We start from the raw sequence: 9,154 nt of genomic DNA, 5'->3' as shown, positions 1-9,154 counted from the left end.
ATGCCTCTCCTTTGGTTCGCAGCATTTAATTTCTAGTGGTGCCATTTTATTGCATTTTGGCTACAAAACTTCTAAACATCAACAAAGATGTCTTACTAATGGTCCTAATGGGACAGCCACAACCCTTTGTAAATCTTTTAATGCTTGTTGCTGCATTATTTGTGAATAGAGACAAGCAGCGTTCTGAAATCAGAAGTGTGATTTTGGTCAACACAAAGTTCCATCGGTCTCTGGGCTTCCTGGGTTCAGTGAAGTGTTACTAAGAGATAATTAATTTCTCACAGTTGGAAATTTCCTTATTTCTCTAGCCCATAACATTTCCTCAAATTTTATAGAGTAAACCAGAGCCTGGATTTTACCTTGTTTTTCTGTCGGGTTCTATTTATCTTATTTGTCACTGAGGTCCTTCCCTCCTCCTGTGTTTCCTCCTTCCTGGGGCAGTTATCATGATGTTATTCACATGGTGTACTCTCTAGTCTTAAACATATGGATCCATTCCAGGTCTGAGTTCAGATAACAGATATACGAGCGCCACAGTCGCCCTACAATCCCTACGCATCAATAATACATTTGCTTCAGATTCTCTTGTAAAAAGAACACTGATCCTGCGTGAATCCATAATGAACTTACTCGTCACTAAATTTGCTTTGTTTTCCTGTAGTCATTTTTAGGCCTTTGGTCAAACGTATTTTGACAGGCATAAGTCAGGCAGCCCAACTAGATGTAAGTCATTGAAGAAGGGAGCTTCTTATATGGCGAAGATACTGATGAATGTGTGAGGAATTTTACCTATTAGGTGTGTTTATTTAAGAATTCTGTCAGGGGATGGCGCCTGTGGCTCAAGGAGTAGGGCACTGGTCCCATATGCCGGAGGTGGCAGGTTCAAACCCAGCCCCGGCCAAAAAGCAAAAAAAAAAAGAATTCTGTCAGGATTCTTCTAATGAGTGACATAAGCATAGATCAGAGTAAAAGAGATCAGGCAAGCTAATAGAACTACTAGTGAGATCTTAATCTCAAAAATAGTGAGTTCTCCCTCTACAGTGTTAATCAACAGCTCTATGTAATTATCATGCTGCTTATTTTGGAGACTTTAAAGTAGCTCTGTCAGTGAAACAGAGACTGCTAGCTGATCACCAAACCCATTTCCTCTTTTTCCTTAGCATACACCTACGCTACATTTCCCAACATCTCTTGTAGAAGGGTGGGGCAAAATGTCTAATTCTAGCCATTTAGAATTTTGTAAGAAGCAACATAAAACCTCTTCCAAGTCTGGCCAATAAAAAAGTCTACCACATAACAACATCCCATACTCCCTCCTCTTTCACTACCTTATGTGCAGTGATCTTTGGAAGTAAGTGTTGAAAATGGAAGATCCGCAAAATGGAAGGAAAGTGGGTCCTTTCACCTAGTGCACAGCCACTCTGACTCCACATGAGAGGGAAATAACAATGCTGATAAGCTACTGGGTGACTGAGGTCTGCCTACAACTGCAACCGAGTTAAAAAATATATATATATAGCAAGGTATCCATTCATTTCTTCCAAAGCAGAGGTTGAAAAAAGAGGAAGATACGATATCACCACCCAAGCTCCAACTTCACCTTGTCTATGATGCCAGACAGGTGTAACACAGAATCTACAGGGCTCTCTTATGTCTTTAAGTAAGGCAGCATCTCAGAAGGAAGCTTCAATGTCCACTTTACGTGCACATCAATTTAGATAGAGAGACTAAGTTCCAGACTTTAGTTCAGACCATTGATGAAGGAGTCACTTTCAAAAATTATTTATAATGTATATTTATAGATATATAGAGATAGTATATAAATAGCTATTGTACATATATTTCATAACAGATAAAAGTAAACATAATTTTAATATTAAAATTACATGTATTATAGTAATATGTGTCATATCTTACATTTTATGTAACTAGTATACATTACATAATTTCTATGTATGTAATGTATCTCTAATGGATCACTGAGTTCCTTACCTTCCCGCTGTGCTTCTCCCCAGTGGGGACAGTCATTCACGTAGCGTCCTTCCTTGTCCTGAATGATACAACAAATATTTCAGAAATTGGATTTTTCACATAGTTAATAAGGAAAAAAATGGTTCAAGGGTTACTCTGTATGTACTGACATTTTTTACTATTGTATGCTGTGACTACTTAAACATTTTTTGGCCAATAATATCTATCACTATCCCTATATTTTATATTATAAATAGTATAGTAGAAGTTAAAGCAGAAATAGCATCAATTCTATTGATATAGACATGTGTAAAAAGTAAGAAAGCCAAATTTTTCATGACACACCTATAAAGTGTGTGTATCCACACACTCTTATATTATGTCCTATCTAGTTATCTTTAACTATTTTATAAACATTTGAAACATAATGGACATATTACCCATCTTTTCCAAAGCATCTGCCCCTGGTTTACCCCTTGCATAGTACATATGTACACGCTAAAAAGAGGGGGATGACCATGAGGATGACTAAAGAGATATGTTGAAAAATACTGAAATAACTGAACTGTTATTTTTTTACCAATATTACCATGCAGACTTAATCTTTGGAAATGAACACAATAATTTTTACTGCACAGCAAATGCACTTCTCAATTCTACTCTAAGCACAAGTATCTTTGATTATTTTGATTTTGATGCCTCATATATTTAGAAATGTGTCTGCAGGGTAAACTTTAAGGTCATTTGCCAAAATAAGCAGAATATAAATCATCAATAACAGAAATACTTGAAATGCTTTAATCCTAATTTAGCAGGAGAGGATTTCACGGAACAGAAATCAAATTATTGTTAACTGGCCCTGCAACACTACTCACAATTTTGTATTGTGTTTTGGAAGCTCAGTTAAGAAACGAATAGCAAGGTTTAGTAGAGACCATGTCATCTGAGACTTCTACTGCATAATGTTGTACCCTAAAATAAAAATGTTATGCTTTGCTGAATCTCTGCTCAGTGACACAAAAACACAAGTCTTTCATTTTTTTCCCCTTTGCTCCACTGAATGTAAGCTCCTCCATGAGGTAAAAACACATGACTGCTCTCATAGATGACTCTGAGTTGCCTTAATGCCTGTGTAATTCTTAGCTATTAATCTAGGATTAGTACAACTGAGGATACAATTTAATAACATGTCATCCAATCAGACAATTAGTATATTCAATATCATTTACCACAAATGATCACAAAGATATTAATATTCCTTAACAATTTTCCTGGAAAAACACAGATGCTCTTGAACCTTTCTGTCTCCTCAGTTTGACTCCCACTGCTTATCATTTAGATCTTTTTATTAACTCTTATAAATAAAACTCATAAAACTTCAAAAAAATTGGATGAAGGGAATCTGTCCTCTCTCCTGAGATATGACCTTAGCATTGACTATGAACGCATGACCCAGGAGTCAGTGATGCTTATTATTTAGCTCATGCTGCCAATGTGAGCATTTCTAAACAGTCCAATTCTTAATTTGCCATTTCTTTTCTTTTTTTCTTATCACCCGTTTTCTTCAAAGGAATTTCTTTTGTTTAAAGGTGCATTCATATTAAGATATAATTTACTATAAAGAAGATGAAGGTTTAACAAGAGAGTGAAGAATGGTAAGATTAAGGATCAAGGGGTCCATCTTAGATGGGATAGGTACAGCCTTTTTTTTTTTTTTTTGTAGAGACAGAGTCTCACATACCACCCTCGGGTAGAGTGCCGTGGCATCACACAGCTCACAGCAACCTCTAACTCTTGGGCTTACGCGATTCTCTTGCCTCAGCCTCCCGAGCAGCTGGGACTACAGGCACCTGCCACAATGCCCGGCTATTTTTTTGTTGCAATTTGGCCGGGGCTGGGTTTGAACCTGCCACCCTCGGCATATGGGGCCGGCGCCCTACTCACTGAGCCACAGGTGCCGCCCGGGATAGGTACGGCCTTTTAAGAAATAATATTAGATTAAAAGTGGAAATGAAGTGATAGAACCAGCTATTCAAAGACCCAGAGGAAAGGCAGAGGTAATAATGCCAGGAAGGCCCTGAGGTTGTAGTGAGTTTGCTCTTGAGCAAAGGGCCGGAGAGGAGTGAAATGCAGATGTGGAATGGCAGGAGGTTGTCAGGAGAAGGCCCATCACGTGGGCTTCTGCAAGGACTGGGCTTTTTTCTAAGTGGTCCTCCAACTCCTCAGAGGGTACACAGTCCATTGGGGTACAGGAAGTAGAAAATATCATTTTATGTGCACTCTTATATTTAACTAGTATTATGTGGTTTGACACTGATGCCCTCACCTGATCCATATTGATCATTTTTGTATCAAACTGTACTTAGAGTGTCCTGAGGTAAGTTTGTGAATTGTGTTTGGGATAAAGAGATGCAGTGAGCAAAGCCCTGGTCTTTCTGATTTTCTTTTTTCTTAATGTAACAAACTGTAGTTTACTTGTATCTGTACCTAAGAGTATTCATGAGTATGAAAGTGCTTACCTTTAGAAAAGTAGGCCAGTTTTTGACTTCAGGGCACCTGCCACCAGGGCCTCTTGGTTGCACTTTCTAGGTAGGACAAGTTGTTTTCTTAATTATTTCTCCCTTCCTGTAAGTTACAACAAGACCTCTATTTTCCCCCATTTACCTATTGCACATGTTCTTAGCTACTATTCGATGATATAATACAAAAACAGGCAAAAATTGGTGCTAAAACACAGGCCATGTTAAAGTAACTTACTGGTATTTTAACTTTGTTTTCTGTGACAGACCAGAGTATAAGAGTAAATTTTGATCTCTTTTAAGACATTTCACATAATAAGCTAGCTGCTTTACTTACATGAGGCCCAAAACATATCTGTATCAGCTTTTGTTATTGGTTAAATATGAATAAGTAACACTTAGAAAAATTTATATCCATTTGATAAGTACATATTGTAACTCAATAGGGAAATTTTAAAAGGCACAGATCTGTTTGGAATAAACAGGCCTCTTTACTATTCCTCTAGCTTAACCATCAAATATAGTTTTGAATATTTGTATGATGACTAGTGGAGTAAGTTGCATTATTTTGTTTTATAACTATGCAAAGAACAGAAAAAGCAGTCATGAATTCTTCATATGCATGTTGAGCTTGGTGACTTGAGATCACATTTCATAGGTAAAGGACCACTTACCAGGGTCATTGATATACTCCACAACTTTCTAGGCAGAGAGCCAGAATGTAATATATTAATACAATTACCACCTTGCTTTTTTATAAGTATAAAATATAGGCCAAGGCTGTTGTCCATTTCTATGAAGCTCCTAAAAGTCAGTGAGTTAGGTTTGGTTGCTCACGATATACCTGGCTGATCATCATCTCCTACAAAAGATAATTAAATAATATTCCAGAGTTGTAGAGGCAAAAAAAAGTATATAAATACCTATGGCCAAATGATTGTATTTTAGGTTATAAGATAATTATTTTAAAAAAGGAAATTCAGATTCATCAAAATCACATTTGTTTTTTCATTTTTTAGTATTTTTATTTTTATTTTTTGGCCGTGGCCAGGTTTGAACTCACCACCACTGGTATATGGGGCTGACGCCCTACTCCTTGAGCCACAGGCGCTGTCCCTCACATTTGTTTTATATGAATCCCAGATGAGTTAAAGATTTAAATTAAATAAAATTTTAATTACATTAAAGATTTAATAAAAAGAAAATCCAATTTCTTAATGAAAAGGAACTTCTAAGCAAAATATTACAAGAAGAAATAATGATGTAATTCCCTAGGGGTCTTAACTATTAAAAAGCACATAACTGTGCCACGAAGAAATTGTGAATGAAAGGTTACAAACTCGGAAATACATTTGAGGCATGAAAAACAGGCAGAAGATTAATATCCATACTGTGTGAAGAATGCTAATAAATTGATTATGACTGAAAAGTATCCCATTAAAATATTGAATCAAGATAATAAATAAGAGATTCAGAAATGATAAAAGAGAAATGGCCACTTCTTAAGCATCTTCACTTACAAAACTAAAACTATAAAAATTTATTAATTTGCCAATTATTCTAACTGGAACATATTATTTGGAAAATAAGTCAACACTTGGAAAAAGCAAAAAAGTGGATAATCTTTGTAATTATCCATAATCATTTTCCCAATGTAGCTCATAATTCTTACTTTTATTTTTCATGTCCTCTGCCCCAAGCATTATACTCATGGAAAAGTAGTTTAAAAAACAATCTCAGGCTTAAAGTTCACCAAAGAATCATTGATAATAAAAACTGGAAATAAAGCAATAAGTATTGATAAGGTATTTATGAAAAGACATGAATAATGTTTTATGCTATTTTATCCTGTGGGAAAAAGTACATGAAATGTCAAGTTTATAAAGCAGACTCCAACTGTTTAGGAAAGATATATACATAATTTTTATTTTATAAAATAGGTAAATTTCATACAAAGATGCATACACACGTGTAAGTGGGATAGAGGTATAAGAAAGTGAAAGCAGAATTGTCTATATTAGACTAAAATAGGCCAAATGTTTAAATGGGCTGCCTCTGAAGTATAGATAATTTTTGTTTTATGCTGTTCTGTAGCTTTTCAATGTTTTAATAGCCATTTAATTTAGTATTAGAAAAGAATACTTTTGAACAAAACTAGTTATTTGAAATAAAATAACAAGTTGATCACTATTAGAAAATTGATTCATTCAGTCATTTATTATTAACTATGTACTGAGAAACTTCTACATGTAAGATCTGCTGGTTTGGGGGGCTGAAAGTAATCCCATTTACACTTGCATTCCTAAAAATTGAAATATTTAAATAAATATATCATATGCAGATCCTAATGTAGTAATCAGTATAGATTTGTTAATGAAATAAAATGTAATTAAATCAAAGTGGAATAATGTAGGCACTCAAATTATAGTTGAGACACAAAAAATAAATATTAGCTAAGCTTCAAAGGTTAATTAGTCACAAGTTAGACAAATGAAAATATCAGAAGCCATCCTCTTCTTTATTTTTTAATTTTTTTATCTTCTTTATAAAAAAGAAGATACAACATTTTCATATAAAAAAGAACTAAATGTGCACAAATATTAATGTATTGTATGAAAACTAAAGACCAAGGTTTGGTAGGCAATTTCTTCCTCAGGATTATCATCATTATTATTTATGTTACATATTTTAATACTATTTTAATGATAAAGCCAATTTCTGTTTGATTTTAGGTGATTTCAACTTACTGCAATGATAATATTTTAAGAGTTTTATAATAATATTCAATAAGATATGTATCTGTCAAGAGAGGTAGTTTACTCTCAATTTGTAAAAAATATGAAAGGCAGGTTGAGAATTATGGAGTATGAAATGACAATATTGAATGTATGCCTCATCCTAGTCCTAGAAGAAGTCAAACAAGCTGGGAGAGGAGACGAAATACGAAGAGAAAATTCTTGAGAAAGTTCCTGAATTGATAAGGCCTTGAACCCAACAAGACAGAAAGCAAAAAGTAGACCATGTAGAATAAATTTGAAAAGACTCATTTCTGTCCAGAATTTATGAACACAGAGATGAAAACAAGTTCTTCTTAAACAGCCAGAGTAAGAAAAGGCAGGTGACTTACAAAGAAACAGCCATTAGAAGGAAATCAGACTTCTGAATAGCCACATTCTAGCAGAAAACAGCACAATAGTATCTTCAAAGTTATGAGGAAAAATAATTGTGGGGCCTAGAATTGAGGACTAAGTATCAAGGAGTAAAGTAAAATAAGACGCCTGAAGATGCAAAGAAAGAGAATTTAACACAGACTGATTTGTTGTGGAGAGACCTAATATGTTGGGTACCAAGCCATGGACCAGATGCAAAAAATTTCAAAAAATCAGCATTTTTGAGACTCAATTAAATAATATTTATTTTCAAAAGTACAAATAACATTTAAAACTATATATATCAAAAAAATTCTCTATATATCAAAACTTGTGAAATCAATGAAGCAAAAGTAAAACCTAGGAGGAAAGAGGGAGCTGTATTAACCTCGGGTTCTCCCAAGGAACAGAAGCCATAGGATATGCCTGTGTGTATGTGTCTGTCTAAAGAGAGAGAGGGTGTGTGAGACAGAGACAGAGAGAAGAGAGAGAACGCAATCTATTATAAAGAATCACCTCATGAAATTAGGGATTCTGGTGAGTTCAAAAGCTGCAGTGTGGACCAGCAGATTAGAGCCCTAGGATTTCTGATGGTGCAGACGAAGCCTGAAGTGGTCTTCTGAAGAATTCTCTTGCTCAGAGAGCGCAGATTTTTTGCCCTCTTCAGGCTTTCAACTGACTGAATGAGGGGTGGTGGAGAGCAATAAGCTTACTCAAAGTTCACCAGTTTAAATGCAAAACATCCAAAAACACCTTCCATGTTGACACATAAACTTAATCACCACGATAGCATTAAAAATTTAGATTTTGAAAAAGGAATTCTGAGGACTAATGAAATAAGGATCCAACATAAGTTGGAGGAAGAACAATAGAATAAAAACCAAGTTAAGGAAAGATGTATGGACACAAAAATTAATAACGTAAGTGGGTCAAATATATATTTGCAGTAAACAGAACCTAAATTTGCTTCTATGAATACACCAAGGTTAAAGCTGTGGGTAGACTAATCTAACAAAAAGGGCAAAGGCACCTATAAACACTGCTAGAAATTAGAAATTGGGAGGCAAATCTACAAAACACGAAGATTAGCAAGTAAATAACAAGTAATATATCAGATTTGCTCAAGCAAAATTTAAAAATTTAAGGGGATAGAAAAATTTGTTGGAAAAATATAACAGACGTAGCTCAAAACAAAGTAGAAAGCATGAATAATCGTATAGACATTGAATATATTAAAAAAATAATTTAACATCTTGGCAAAAAGACAACTATCTCAGATGAATTTACAAGGAACAAAGGACTCCAGTATTACCTAAACACCTCAGGTAAGAAAAAAGGAAATACTCCATAACCGATTCAATGATTCCAAAGTATATTCCAAACTAAAGATTAAAAATTGACTTCAGAGACATAGTTTTCAACTCCAGAAGAAAATTCCTCCTGAAGCACGTGAATCTATTACTGTCGGTGGCATTGGCCTTAGCTGTCTTTTTTGTTTATAATCCTACATTCAAT

The sequence above is a fragment of the Nycticebus coucang genome, chromosome 2 (assembly GCF_027406575.1).
Source record: "Nycticebus coucang isolate mNycCou1 chromosome 2, mNycCou1.pri, whole genome shotgun sequence".
NCBI lineage: Eukaryota > Metazoa > Chordata > Mammalia > Primates > Lorisidae > Nycticebus > Nycticebus coucang.
The sequence above is the reverse complement of the archived record's forward strand: the minus strand, read 5'-3'. Positions refer to the sequence as shown.